This window comes from Tetrao urogallus (assembly GCF_951394365.1).
Source record: "Tetrao urogallus genome assembly, chromosome: Z".
NCBI lineage: Eukaryota > Metazoa > Chordata > Aves > Galliformes > Phasianidae > Tetrao > Tetrao urogallus.
The window spans coordinates 24,566,159-24,581,485 of NC_136816.1; the positions used below are offsets into that span (position 1 = coordinate 24,566,159).

At 42.9% G+C, this 15,327-nt stretch overlaps 1 pseudogene across 1 annotated transcript in view; it reads left to right on the forward strand.

Annotated features, from left to right (window-relative positions):
• Positions 1-1,108: 1,108 nt before the first annotated feature.
• LOC306956911 (3'-5' RNA helicase YTHDC2-like) overlaps positions 1,109-15,327 on the forward strand; it is a 39,757-nt pseudogene continuing 25,538 nt past the window's right edge. Inside the window, exons 1-9 of the transcript in view lie at positions 1,109-1,307; positions 1,514-1,604; positions 6,665-6,861; positions 8,811-9,010; positions 9,472-9,638; positions 11,118-11,220; positions 12,403-12,559; positions 14,043-14,150; positions 14,766-14,914. The product of the transcript in view is annotated as a 3'-5' RNA helicase YTHDC2-like (transcript). The remainder of the gene's footprint in view (positions 1,308-1,513; positions 1,605-6,664; positions 6,862-8,810; positions 9,011-9,471; positions 9,639-11,117; positions 11,221-12,402; positions 12,560-14,042; positions 14,151-14,765; positions 14,915-15,327) is intronic.

Genomic DNA, 15,327 nt, shown 5'->3' on the forward strand with positions numbered 1-15,327 from the left:
GCAGCAACAATGGCCCCAAGTTGCACCAGAGGATATTCAGATTAGACATGAGGAAAATCTTTTTCTCTCAGAGGGCGGTCAGGCTCTGGAATGGCTGCCCAGGGAGGTGGTGGAGTCGCCATCACCGGCAGCGTTCAAGAGGCGTCTGGATGAGGAGCTGCGAGATATGGTTTAGTAGCTTGTGGTAGCAATGGTAATGGGAGGATGGTTGGCCGAGGTGATCTTGTAGGTCCTTTCCAACCTTGTGATTCCATGATTCTATGTTAGGGAAGGGTTCTTCACTAGAGGGCAGTGGGCTTGGAGCAGGCTGCCCGGGACAGCGGGCATTGCCCTTAGCTGCCAGAGTTCAGGAAGTGTTTGATCCACGCAGTCAGACTGTGAATTTTGGGTGGTCCAGCGTGGAGCGAGGAGTTGACCTTGGTGATCCTTACAGGTCCCTTCCAACTTGGGTTACTCTTTGATTCTAGAATTCTATGATTCTAACCCCTAACCAATACTTAGGCATCTTCACAGATGCCTGCATGGGCACACCGCACTGCTAACCGTATTCAAGATACCAGCAAGGCCCTCTTTTGTGCTCTTTCCCAGTTTAGCAAGGTGGGTTACCCCGGCCAGTCTCAGTGAAGTGTCAGTGCTGACAATAATAGTACTAAAACTCCCGCCCCTCATACCGGCGCCCCTTTACTCCTGAAGGAACGTTTCAGTGATTCTACTCCTTCTGTCAAAAAGCTTCCAGTGCTAGCGCTACGAAGGGCCGAGACAAAAGCCACCCGCAGCCGTGTGGCGGCCTTTCTACGACCTGGGAGAGGCTCTTCAGGAAGGGAACAAAGGCAAAGCAGCCGGCCGCTACCGGCAAAGGCCCTCGGGCCGCTAAAGACCAGGCGCGCCCCCCGCCCAGCACGGCCTGCGGGCGAGAGGCGGGGCGCTACGGCTCCTTACTTGCGCCCCGCCTCGCGCGCTGACGGAACGACGCCGCCCGACTCCGGCGCGCAGGCGCTGGTTTAGCCGTTGCCGGCGGCTCGGATGCGTGTGATTTTGTGGTCGTCGCCGGCGTTTGCGTCGTGTCCGTTCCCACTGACTGCCTGGGTCTCTCTCTCCGCAGCGAGCCATGTCCTCTCCCAGGAGCGCCTCCCCGCAGCAGCACGACGGGGCCGCAGGGTACGCCTCTGCCTTCGCGTCTGCACGCTCGGCCGCTTCCTCCTCCGCGTCGGGCCGCGGCAAGACGTTGGCGGATGCCCGCGTCTGCGAGGAATTGGAGATCGCGTTGGACCTGGCGCTGGAGCGGTTCTTGTGCAGCGATGATCAAGGTGGGGTTCTGGTGGAGGTGTCGTGTCCGCGGGGCGCGGGCCCAAGCCTGCGGGCGGCAGCATTGGTTTGCGTCTGCGCGGGTGCGGTGTCTCGAGTTGCCGCCGTCCTGCGGCGGGAGGACGTAAAGATGAGGGGCTCTGAGAACTGGCGCCTTCGAGGGAGTGTGGTGTAGGTGCTACGTTTGTTTTCTTCGTTATCTTTGCAGAGATGGCGTTTCCTTCGTCTTTTACTTCTACCGAAAGAGCCTATGTTCACCGGTTGTGCCAGTCTCTTGGTTTGATATCTAAAAGTAAAGGGTGAGTTGGCATCCAGTCTTGTTTGCTGCAAATGTGTGGAAACTTAACTGTAAAATGCTGCACCTAATCTAGTGTATCCTGCATTGTTACAGGGCGTAGTAAGTCTGGGAGGAAATATGGAATGTTTATTTGCACTAAGTTACCAAAGGTCCTGGCATGCTTTTTTTGAGGTGGCTTGTCTTGTGGAGTTTGTAAAGTCCTCACGCAGGACTGCTCTGTGTTACCTATGCCACTTGTTACGTCCGAGAGTTTTAGATAGTGCCTGACTACCTGTTGGATAAAATGCAGCATAGAACAGTCTTCCAGAAGAGAGGAAAGGGCTCATAGGCAGGTGTCAATATGTGGCATTTTCCCCCCTTTCATTTTGCCCTCCTGTGATGTTTTGAAGAAGAAATTGATATTTATTGACCACATGAACTTATATGTAAGTGCTGAGAATCCGGTGGCCGAGGAAATTAAGGTGGAAAAGCAATAGAAAAGGGAAAGATGCCCAGGAAGAACCTGGGTAGAGGAAGTGTCATGTCATATCTGACATCTGTATGTGCAAGCTGCTGTCAAACCGTAGTATTGCTGGCTGTTTCTTATTTTTGGTGGTACTGCCTGATCCTTCTTAATGGTGTGTAAAATGCTGATTTTTGGAGCTGTGTCAGGTAGAGCAGACTTAACTTGTGCAAGATTAACTTATTTCTAATTAGTGAGAGAGTAAGAAAGGGAAAACTAAAACGAACAATCCTTTTCCTGCACCTTATTCTTCCCTGACTCAACTTCAACTTCAGTGTTGGTTTCAATTCTTCTTCCTCCTCCGCTCAAGCAAATCGTGTGAATAGAGAATGAAGGCTGCTTTGTCTCCGCCATTCCTCCATGGTTGCTTGCTGCTCCTGCTCCACATGGGGTTCCTCCCATGGGATGCCATCCTTCCTGAATTGGTCCTGGGTGGCCTTCCCCCAGGCTGCAGCTCCTCAAGCACTGCTCCTCCATGGGCTTGTTCAGGGCCTGGAGCCCCTCCTGCACTGACCTTGGTAACTTTAGGGCTGTTTCTCTTAGATTTTTCGCTCTCTCCCAGCTGCTGTTGTGCAGCAGTTTTCCTTCTCTGTAATCCCCTCTCCCAGAGCACACTCAGCAGCAGTCATGGCTCGGCTCTGGAGCTGGCTCTGATCTGACATGGCACAGCTGCTAGTTCTGCTCACAGAAGCCCCCTGCTGCCAAAACCTAGCTGCGTAAACCCAGTACAGTAGTAAGATATCTGTTTACATATGACTGCGTTATGGGTATCTGTACAGAGGCAATTAAGAGAAGGACTGGATCTGTCTGGGGTAGAGGTAACTTTCCCTGTGGCAGCCCATGTGGTGTTCTGCTCGACGCCTGTGACTAGAGCAGGATTGGGCAGTGCTGCTGTGGGATTGCACTGGCAGATTACAAAGGCTCTCTCCAACTGGCAGACTTCTGGTGGGCAAAAGGACTGGGAATTGCCTTGTCCCTGCTCCAGCAAAGCCACCGTGCGTGTGGGAGGCGATGAAGTCATCTTGTGGAAGGGGCTGGGGAAGGCAGGTTGCTCCTGCCTTGTGAAAAGGCAAACCGTTTTGGGACACTGTCTTTGCTTTTGCTTCCCTTGGTGGATGATGTGGAAGGATGGGGACGTGAGGTGTGTGCCTCACGGAGCCTTGAGAGAAACAAATGTGTTTTCTGAGCTAGGTGTTGTAGGAAGGCACTGAAGAGCTGGTGACAGGTCAACTTTGCAGGGAACCAGGTGGGTGTAGCAATGACTTAAGTTTAGGCTGGTGTTGACATTTAGAAATCCAATGCGCTGTTGCTCCCGAGCCAGTATGTTGATGGACGAGGCCGGAGTCATTGCTAGTTCTGCGGACATTTTGAGAGAGGCCCACTGAATGGGAATATTGTATGCATGTATTAGTTAACAGGCAGGGAACAACGGTGAAGAAAAAGCTAAATCTTTATGTGGGAAGTAAGGATGATGAGAGGATAGAGATGTCCTAAGTGAGGTCTGTTCAACGTGTGGGGTGCTAGTGGCCCGGGACAGCTAGTAATGTGTCCCTATGTGATTGTAAACATTTAACGTTGTTATTTTTAGCAGTATTTTCATGAGCGATATTTCCTGATGCAGCCGGTAAGAAAGTCTAAAAGGGGATGTGTCACGCTAGACCTGCTGTTTGCAAAGAGACAATGAGTGGTGGAAGATGTGGAGGTTGGTAGGTGTCTTGTGCGGAATGACCTTAAAATGGTAGAGATGTTGATTCTTGGTGAAGCCAGGAGAGGGACCAGTAAAACTGCTGCCTTGGACTTCCAGAGGGTGAACTTGGAACTGTTCAGGGTACTGATAGAAGGGGATGCTTGGGATTCAGTCCCGAAGGGTAAAGGGGTCTGTGTAGGTTGGCTGCTCTTCAAGAAGGAGATCTTGAAGGTGCAGGAGCAGGCTGCCATTGCCACAAGAGGAACCAGTGGGGAAGAAGGCAAGCATGGATGAACAGGGAGCTTTTCCTGAAGCTCCAGGAGAAAAAGAGAATCTACCCCCTGCAGAAGAAAAAGAAGGACAACTCTAGGAGAGTACAAAGAAGTTGTTAGGATGTGCAGCAAGAGAAGCAGGAAGGCTTGAACTCAACTTGGCTGTTGGGGTAAAGGAGAACAGAAAACTTTTTTTCCCAAATACATTGACAGTAAGAGGGGGCTAAGGAGAATCTCCGTCGTTTAGTGGATGCAGCAGGGATTTGTGAGCATTGAAGAAAAGGGAAAGACTGAGGTTCTCAGTGTCTTCTTTACATATGTTTTTAAAGTCAGACCAATTATCCTCGTGGTGCTGTGCCTTCTGACCTGGAAGTCTCAGATGGGGAGCAGGATAAAGTGTCCACAATTCAGGTGGAAACAACTAGAGACCAGCTGTCCCACCTGGACTGTTGCAAGTCCATGAGGGTGGATGGGATTCATGCGAGGGTGCTGAGGGAGCTGGCAGAGGTGACAGCCAAGCCACTTTCCAGCATCTAACAGTATTCCTGGTCTACAGGAGATGCTCCAGAGGACTGGAGGCATGCCAGCGTGACTCCCGTGTACAAGAAGGGTCGTAAGGAGGATCCGGGAAAGTACAGGCTTATCAGGCTGACCTCTGTGCCAGGAAAGGTTATGGAGCAGATCACGCAGAGACTGCACAGCACGTGTGGGACAGCCCGGGGATCATGCTTAGCCATCATGGGTTCCTGAAAGGCAGGTCCTGCTTGACCAATCCGATCTCTTTCTGTGATTGAGCGACCCACCTGGTGGATGAGAGAAAGGCTGTTGATGTAGTCTGCCTAGGCTTCAGCGAAGCATTTGGTATGGTCTCCCTCAGTATTCTTCTGGAGAAGCTGGCAGCTCATGGTCTGGCCAGGTACGCTGTTTTCTGGATGGCTGATGTCACAGAGTGGTGGTGAATGGAGTTAAATTCAGCTGGTGACCAGTCCTGAGCGTTAGCTGGGGGTTGGTATTTTGTGTCTTTATTGATGACCTGGCTGAGGGCACAGAATGCACGCTCAGTAGGTTTGCAGATGACAGCAGGTTGAGAGGAAGTGTTGATCTGCCTGGGGGTAGGAATGTCCTGCAGAGGGACCTGGACAGCTGGGCTGAAGTCGATGGGCTGAAGTACAAGACCAAGTGCTGGGTTCTGCAGACAACGGTGCAGACTTGGGGCAGAGTTGTTGGGAGACTGTGTAGAGGAAAGGGACCTGAGGGTATTGGTTGACACTTTGCTGAACAGGAGCCAGCAGTGTGCTCAGATGGCCAAAGAAGCCAATGGCATCCTGGCTTGTATCAGAAGTAGTGTTGCCAACAGTGGAGCAGGGAAGGGATCATCCCTCTGTAATCAGCGCTGGCGGCGCCGTACCTTGTGTTCATTTTTGGACCCCTCACTGCAAGAAAAACCTTGAGGCCCCTGGAGTGTGTTCAGAGAAGAAGAGTGAAGCTGGTGAGGGGCCTGGAGCACAACTCTTATGAGGAGTGTCTGAAGGAGCTGGAATTGTTCAGTCTGGGGAAGAGAAGGCTCGGGAGAGACATTATTGCTCTGTATAAGTATTGAAGGGAGGTTGTGTTGAGGTGGAAGTTGTCCTGTTCTCCTGTGTAACTGATGACAGGACTAGAGGGAATGGCCTGAAGTTGTTCTAGGGGGATTCAGTTTGGCTGTGGGGAAGACTTTTCTGAAAGCGTGGTCAGGCATGGGGTTGGACTGCCCAAAGAGGTGGTGAAGTTGTCAGTCGTGGAGTTGTTGAGGAAACATTTGGCTGTTGTACTGGAGGGCATGACTTAGTGGGAAATCTTGGTGATAGATGGGCAGTTGGACTGTATGATCTTGGAAGTCTTTTCCAACCTTGATGCTTCAAATGATTCTGAGTTGGCTTCGCGCAGTTCAACTGCAGATTGCATATCTTGGCTTTTCATTTTTTGTAATTAAACTGCCCTTAATTCCAACCCATCCCTCTTGTTGTTTTGAACAGTGAGAGTGAGAGAAGTGTGATGGGGTTTAACTTGCCATCAGTTTGAAATCTCTGCAGATGTCTTTTAGGTTTGCTGGATATGAAGTTACTTTAAAAAGTATGTTTCTGGATTTGTTTAAGGCTAGGAATATTCATAGAGGGCTGCTTGTTTTTCTGTTACTTGTACTCAGTGATTTTTTTTTTTCTCCCTTACGTGTTTCTGTAAATCAATTCTGTATAATATCTCTCAGTATTGATTGATACAGTGATTGATGGGACTTGCTATCTCATAGACTGTGAAAATAGCAGTCAGTGTTTAAAAGGAAGTTAGCAAAACAGTGTGACGTTATGAGACTGTGAGGTTGTGCTGAGCACAGGCATCCCAGTTATGCAGTATGTCATGCTGACTTATGGTAATAGTGAGTGGTTTTGCTGTTGCGTACTGAAAGCCCTTTTCTTAGAAGTGTTATGCGTAAGATGCTATTTGGACATTTGTTGATCGTGTTTTATTTGAAACTAATCTGACAGCTGTTTTGAAACACTTTTAGTCAAAGATCTTTACAGAGAGTTGAAGAGATTACTTATTTAGAACTTTTTCTCTCTCAGAAAAGGATCGAGTCGATATCTAACTGTCAGGAAAAAGAATGGATCGCAAGTAGCTCATGCAGAGATGACTTGCTGTTTGACTCCCAGAACGAAACAGGCTGTTCACAGTTTAATTCAAAGATTTCCTCTGACAAGGAGAGAACGAATAGAACTTCTGCCGAAGAAGCAGCGAGGAAATGCTTTTGCTGTTGAAACTGGTACGTGCTGTGTGTGATTTGAGCATCAATACTGCTTACGGGAAAAAAAAAAACAAACAACCACAACAGATAAAAAACACCACAACCAAACTGCACACACAAAGTTTTTTTTCCACCCTTAATTCTTAATACAGCATGTTTTCAAACTGGTTTCATGAGGAAGTGTAACTTGGGCATTAATGCCACTCATACTTGAATGTCTTGCCTGTGCTAAGTTGCTTTTGAATCTAGCCAGTTCAACACAAATTTACTTGAAAGGACATTTTTCGTATGTGGGAGCTCCTGCATGTTCTGTAAAGTGGAGCTGAAGAGAGAAATGCTATCAAGGTCACTGTGTAAGAACAGCCTGTGTGAATATAAGGCTGTTTGTTCTGCTCGTGGAAAGTCCTGTTTTTGATAAAATGAGAAATTCTGTTTTGTTTTGTCTTCTGGCAGTAGACGTGATCCCTCAGAATTTACTGTTCAGACTTCTTGATTTCCAGAACATGAAAGAGTTTATCAGAAGGCATACTTCGGATGTTTTCTGTCATTAAAGAGAATCTTTGAATAAGATGTTTGCCTTAACGGCCTTATATGAAGGTTTTGTTATGTTTCTGTGCACAAGGATGGGTGCCGTGCACAGAAAACATGTCTTCTGTAATTCTCTTTTTCACTGGTTTGTGCTCAAAGTGCTTCCTCTTCTAGTTCTCTTTATATGATGTTTCAGTTTCCCAGCAGGTTAGCTATTTGGGTATTCAGGTCTTTTAAACTGTGAGGTTGTGTCTAAACTGTGATTGCTTGGTAAGGCAATACTTCTTGCAATTAAGTATGTATGTCTGTTAATCGTGTTATGAATATGTCATTGAATTTACAACAAGCTTTTAATTCTTCTGGAACAAAAAAAAAAAAAAAAAAAAGGAATTTTAGAATTTGAAGTATCTCTGAAGAGTTGCAGCTGCTATGAATGCTTAAGTCTTGCTTTCTATTAAGTGGTAGTGTGCTGTCTATGCCTAGGGGTCTAGATCAGTCCTACTGACTAGAACGTCATGTAAAATAAGACTGACTTGAATGAGGTAATACAAGACCACAGAGAATGTGGAGGAGTGGATGTGAATCACAGTCAAGTTTTTTTTTTCCCCTCCGAACTTGTTAACAAACCTGTAAGGAGTTGGAAGGGACCTCTGGAGATCATGTAGTCTAACGCCACTTCTAAATCACCCTTCTTTTTAATCCGCCCCATGCTACCATTGGCCTTCTTTGCCACAGGGACACTCTCCTGGCTCACCGTTGACCTGTTGTCCACCAAGACATCCATGTCCTTTGCAGAACTCCCTTCCAGCATTTCAGCCCTTGACTATACATACAGTTACACCCCCCCCAGCTATAGCACTCTTCGCTTGCCCACGTTGAACTTGATAAGGTTCCTTTCTGCCCAACTTTTCAGCCCATCCAGGTCTCACTGAATGGCAGCACAGCCTTCTGGTGTGTCAGTCACGCTTCCCAACGTTGTATCATCAGTCTTGCTCAGGCTGCATTTTATCCCTTTTCCAGGTCATTGATAAAGGCAGCGGAGAAGACTGGATGCAGGATTGCAAGAGAATCCCCTATGGCTATACTGAGAAAACTCTCATTTTCCAGTTGGGGTTTCTTAAGAGTTCTGTTCATTTAACTCTACAGTGAATATTTCTAGGCAAACTGTGGAGTGTAAATGTGATCAAAAGCCAAGAAAATAAGTCTAGATTTGTTCAAAATGTGTTTGGAAGCTGTAATTCCTCTGAACGGTATCTGTTTCAAACGCCGTGGCAGAACACAGTATTATGAAAATTTCTTGTAAATACGTGATGGGTTCATCGCTTCATGGGGGGGATGCATGCCAAGTCAGAAATGTTCATTTCTGTGATAGCTAAGTGATATTGCGTGTGTAGCAGTTCCTTTGTATCTATGGCTAAATTGTCCTGTTCTCTCCACAGAAAACAAAGAAGTTGGGAAGACGAGCGGAAGGCTTAGCAGTGGTATTCCTCAAGTCCCGCTGAAAAGAGGGGAGTCGGAATATGACTCCTTTAGGCAGTCATTGCCAGTTTTTGAAAAGAAGGAGGAAATTGTCAAAATAATAAAGGAAAATAAAGTTGTTCTCATTGTAGGAGAGACTGGATCAGGAAAAACCACTCAAGTATGCTTTCTGTTAAAGTAAAAGATGTCAGTGTTCATGTGAAACTAATGCGATTTTAGAAGATGTTTATGTAAGAAGGGACTTAATTTTGCTAATTTTTAGACTGTTGTTTTCCTGTAGAGTGAGGTGTTGTATTTGAAATGCAAGGAAGTGAATTACAACACCAGGTCAGCAGATAGTTATTAAAAATATAAGGTTCTGCATAATTTTCTGATGAAATTCTAGCTTTTCACTGGCCTAATTTATGTTATTTAAAATAATGGATCTGTTATTGTGTTTAGTTGGTTTTTCTTCTAAAGCCAGTTCTGTATTTAGTGTCAAGAGTAGAATATTGTAAATTTGCAGTTTTGCTATTTGTATAATATTGAGATGTAATTAAGTTGCTTCACTATTTAAGAAGAAAAACCTCAACACCTGTTGCTTCATGCAGCTAACAAGTATTTTGAAACCTCTTTTTATAGATTCCTCAGTTCCTTCTTGATGACTGCTACGAAAATGGAATTCCCTGTCGTATGTTTTGCACTCAGCCAAGACGTTTGGCAGTTATTGCTGTGGCTGAAAGAGTGGCAGCAGAAAGAAGGGAAAAGGTTGGCCAGACAGTTGGCTATCAGATCCGATTAGAAAGCAGGTACTAACAACATTTCTTTAAGGCAGCTGACCTTGTTTTCACATGTATGTTAAAGCTGCAGTATTTTGGGGGATTACAGCATAGAGTGTCCATAGATAGGTAGGATGTGTTGTTTCAGGCAAAAAGATAGATTTCCTTCTACAGGTTGCAGCATCAGGTAGTAAGCTTTCTTATTTAAGAGAATCAGAGGCATATTCGTTTGATTTCTACTTGTAGGGAGAGGGAAATCTCTTGTATGTTTTCAGAACAACTGTATGTTTTCCTCTCCTTTTTTCTCCCCAGTCATAGATTGGAAAGTTCCATAGGCTTTGACAATGTGTAAGAGAACTAGAACACTAACAGAAACTTCATGGTGACGGTTTGTAGCAAATCTGAAGGCAAAGGGTATGACTGGCTCTGTTGCTTATGTGAATGAAGATAACACGTAGCTGATGGAAGAAGAATTGGAGTGTGTCTGTGAAAACTTAGAAGCCTATTAAGAATTTAAAGAGATAGAGAAGACTAATTGCAAATGAGCTGAATGGTTAATATGTGGGAGTATTATAGTTGCTGAATAAGAACAAACCATAGGCCAGATCAAGGTGGAAGAAATACTGGAAGTCGTGTGGAACATCTTAAAAAAAAACAAAAACAAAAAAACAAAAAACAAAGAAAGTTTTTGAGAGATCAGTATTTCCAACACTGTTATTTTTAAGCAATTAAAAAAAGAACATAACAGTAACACAAGTACTTCATTGTTGGATCTTATTAAGTGTTAGATAGCAGTCATGATTTCTAGAAGAGAATAAGAGAATACTGAAGAGTAAGTAATCCATGTTGGGTATGTTCCTTAAATTCAGTAAGATGTAGAGGAGTTTTTGAAGGCAAAGGATGGATGAATTCCAAACTTGGAAAGTGTATGGTAAGTAGAGGGTTCATTTGTCTTTGAGAAAAGAACTGTAGAGTGTGACAGTGAGGAAGTTTTCAGACCTGTCAGTTCTGGAGAAAGTAGTGGCAACAGCTGATTTTCCTTGCACAGCTAATTCCCTCAGTTACTAAAGCAGTAGCTTTTTTCCTCTTCAAGGAAAAACTGATGCGTTTGGAAAGGATCAACTGATTTTATGTGATTCAGTCAAGTGCAGGCAAATGCAAATAATACAGTCCCAGTTGAAAAATTGGAAACTGTTTTTTGCAAAGTAATCTATGCAAATCTTCCACATAGAGATTCTCAGAGGTCATTTTTATTTGCTGATGAATTTATTTAAACATGAATCCTGCGTCTGAAGTTTTGGAATGTAAGCACTAGAATTCTGTGGTGTTCTCTGCGAATAAGGGCGGTTTAAAAACACGCAGTATTGTTGAATTACTTGGTGAGTAACTGTAATCTAATTCCAGTTCTGGTGAGTAGCTGATCAATCCTTTAGTTTTTCATACGTGTGGAAACGGTAACATGCGTTTGAATGCTGCAAGTCTGAAGCATCTTCATGAACTGTTCAATAGGGTTTCTCCAAGGACACTGTTAACGTTTTGCACAAATGGCATACTGCTTCGCACGCTGATGGCAGGAGACAGTGCTCTATCAACAGTAACACATGTTATTGTGGTAAGAATGCTGTTAAATTTCATGTAAGGTGAAGCGATACGTATTGCTTTTGAAATTTGTTTTCCTAATTAAGCGTATGAAGTGTTTTTATTTGGGCAGAATCTGAATTTTTTTTTTTTTTTTTTTTTTTTTTTTTTCCCCCTGTTCGTTCTGAGTATTTTTCTCTTGGAATGTGTACTTTTTTGGTTAAAGTATCTTATTTTTATGCTAATTATAGCATTTAGTTCTAGGATGATGTTGTGAAGGACAGATGTCTAAACATTTCTGTAGGTTTTTTTTGTCATAGAATAGGGAAGCTGCAGGCATATGTGTATGTGACTCATTGTGCATCTGTCAGAATTTCCTGTATCGTGTACTTATTTTTGCAGTACCAGTTCAGCAGTCCACTTGTTAACACAGAGGTTTTCAAAGTAAGGCGTAGTGTTATTTCTGTCATGGGGACTGAGAACTCAGTGGAATCAGAGTATGTAATCGCCTTGAACAATTTCTCCACTGCTGAAAACATAAAAATCAAAATAATTGTATGTACTCACCTGTTTGCTGAAGTATAAGGCTGTTTCATGTTCTTGCTTTCACCTTAAAAAGTGCTTGGCTTCCTGTCTGATAAATTCTTGATGTGTGAGAAAACAAAACTCACCAAGTAAATAATTGCTGTAATCAATTATTACCAACCAAATGCCTTAACTTATGTTAAGCTTTGTACATGACTTAATGGACCTAAGCAACCAGATTTATTTTCTTATTATGTGATATTATGTTGGTTTAAGTGCTTCAACTTTGAAGAGTTGATTAAAATAAGGTTGGTGGGAACTGTGGTTCTTGTCAGTATCTCAGAGATGATAATTGTTCAGAGAGAATTAGTAAAGTTTCAGAAATGCACTTCATAGAATCATAGAGGGTCTGAGTTGGAAGCAACCTTTAAGATCATCTCGGGTCATTCAGCCTCTGAAGTGAAGTTATCTCTTCCTTGTTCATTAACAGCACAGCCTGCTCCAATATTTTTGTGAAACTTTGAGGAAGTTTTTTACTTGAATACTTTCTTCTTAAAAAGCGCTTGGTTGAGCTGGGTTAGAATTCTACTTTTTAATGCATCTTCAGTGAACCGACGAACGATAAATTGTAGTTTTAAAATTCCTGTTTGTGAATGTTTATCTACTGGTTTCTTTTTGCCTTTTGTTTTAGGATGAAGTACACGAGAGGGATAGATTCAGTGATTTCTTGTTAATAAAACTGCGAGATATATTGCAAAACCAGACTAATTTAAAACTAATCATTTCTAGTGCTGCTCTAGATGTGAATCTCTTTATTGAGTATTTTGGAAGTTGCCCAGTAATACACAGTAAGTATTTGTGAGCTCCTGAATCTGAATATACCTCTATACCACTGTCAATGCTGGTTAATCTGGACGAGGTAACATGGACACTGAGTGAGAATCAGAAAATGCTTGTTATTTTTGCTTTTTTTAAGTTTACTGTTGCTTTTTTTTTTTTTTTTTTTTTCCTACATCTGTTTGCAACTATTTCAGAATGAGGTATTTTATTGCTAGAAGCACTGTAAGTGCAGAGATGCCTTGTCTCCTGATACTCAGCTCAAGAAAAGGAGAAGTTCTTAACTTAATGTACTGATGTGCAGGATGAGAAAGTCCTTGAGGGCTGCAAGAGTACAATACACTTCAACTAATTCCAACAAGTTTTAGTTTTTCAGGCTTCATAGATGGCTGTTTGTTACTGGCTAAAGCACAGATGACTGTACCTAGTCACTTCAAAAATGCAGACCTAGGCAGTTTGTTTTTTTTCATGTTTTGATCACATGATTTTCTAAGGCAATTGTCAGCTGTTACTCCTGGTAAAATTTGAGAAAAGATGTGATAGTTTATGTTCAGGTTTGGTAATCTGTAGTTAGATTACATTCAAGTGTAGAAAAGTTGCCTTTGTTTTAATAGCTGATTTGATGGATTTTTAGTAAAGGTAAGGTGTGGGAGATGTGGGTTTTTTCCATTTTTTTCCACATTCCTGGCTTGCAGGCCTTCTGCATGAGTGACCTGCTTCTTTTGATTTTTCAACAATAATGTCCTTGTATTATACGTAAGTATATACAGTTATTCCTGAAGGAGGGAGAGGTTCTGAGTAATTTAAACTCAGCTATGGCAAATGTCTAGCTAAAGGACCAGGAATCTAGATAATTTTTTTCTTGTGAAAAAGGATCCTGTCATGCCTTTTAGAATGGCTTAGAAAACAGTGATATTGAAAAAGAAATAGGGGTTGGTTCTCAGGAGACAAAGACAGTTTGGATTGTCTGGCTGGTCAGGCCTTACTCAGCAAAGAAGGGCTGAGGTAACTGAAGAAACTGAAATGTTGTGTATGTGTCTTGAGCAAAGCATTTGTACACAAAGTGACAAACTTCTTACGGAGTATTGCATTAAAACAATGTTATTATTCTGTTGGTAATCCAGGTGATAATCTTGCAACAAAAATACTGGTTTTCTTTGTCATGTTGATAGAACTTTGATGAATATTCTGTCAGACATGTAGATCCCTTTCCAGAATGCTCAGAGAGCATTGAAGAGTTTAGTGATACATGTTGTTTTTCATTGAGATTTCCCTTCTTAATCTTACTTTGTTTTGTGGCTCAGCAGACTTGAGAAAGCAAACTCTCAGGTATTCTTCAAGGATTTTTTTTCAAGGAAAGTAATAACTCCTTAAAGTTTCTGCTTTTAATTTCTTAATTGATTTTTAAAACATATTTACAGAGAGTCTTTTTTTAATGGAGATTTTCGGTCAAACTAGGGGATATCTAATTTCATTGGTTATTTGTGCTTGCAGTCCAAGGAAGACCGTTTGAAGTTAAAGAGATGTTTTTGGAGGACATTTTACGAAGCACTGGGTACACAAACAAAGAGATGATAAAATACAGAAAGGAGAAGCAGCGAGGTTGGTATACTTCTTAATTGTAAGAGTGGGTACTGAGGCTTATTGAGCATTGAGAACAGTGGAATCGGATGATTCTGTTGTCTTTAATGTATACTATGTAATACTATGATTAGATACCAGCAAGTATCTCTAAACTTGTAAAGTTGACATTATTGAAGTTGATTGTTCAGTTAAAAAGCCTTTCAACGGGGTATACTTTTTGCTTTCATTTTGTAAATGTTTTGCTAATCTGATGGTGTAGATTTGCATGTAATTGTTGCCTCCATGAAAAATACAGAACAAGATGATACGATGTTCTGACACTGGGTACAAACTGAATTGCAGGCAGCCGTCCATCCACAGTGCAGGATTTCGTACATCTTGAACAGAAACAGTCCCTGTTAGTAGCATCCGAATGATATTTTTTACCTTACTCTTAGAGCAGACATTTGCAGTCATGCACTTTGTGTGCCATTAATCATAAAACTTATATTGGATTGGTGTCAGCATTCTTGGTTGGATAAAAGAGAATGCTATAGGTAAGCTTGTGGTTTGATTAACGGTTTTTGTAGCTGCAAGCAACAGATGATTAAAAGTGATTCTGATACTGTTTTGATAACATTTTACACCTTCCAGAGGAAAAGCAGCAAAGCACTCTCACTGAGTGGTGTTCTGCTCAAGAAAGTAGTAGCAACCCAGAATCACGGAGCAGAAAATCTGTTGCAAGTGTATCTGAAGAGTATAATCTGCTGGACAGCAGTGGTGACACAGTTTTTAATGCTCTGGTAAGTTTTTTCTGTGTTGGAAGAAATGTTTTAGGTTTATGTGGTAAATCTTTTAGAAGCTTGTTTCTAACGATATTGGGAAAGTAAAGTGCTTAGGTGGTTTGGGGCCATCTAAGAATTCTGTGTGTGCAGAAGTCTGTGGTATTTGGTGAAGTGCGTCTGGGGGTACTGAGGAAAGTGGCAGATGAAATTGCTGTGTGTCGTCTTTGAGAAGTCATTATGAAATTCTCAGTGACCGGACAAAAGAAATAGAACCCCCATTATTAAAAAGATGAAGGAAGATCTGTGGAACTACCATTCTCTGTGCCTGACAAGATCGTAGAGCGTATCCTTCTGTAGACTGTATTATAGGGCATGGAAAACAGACTACAGGTGTCAGTCAGTATGTCTTCTCTAAGGGCAAATGGTATTTG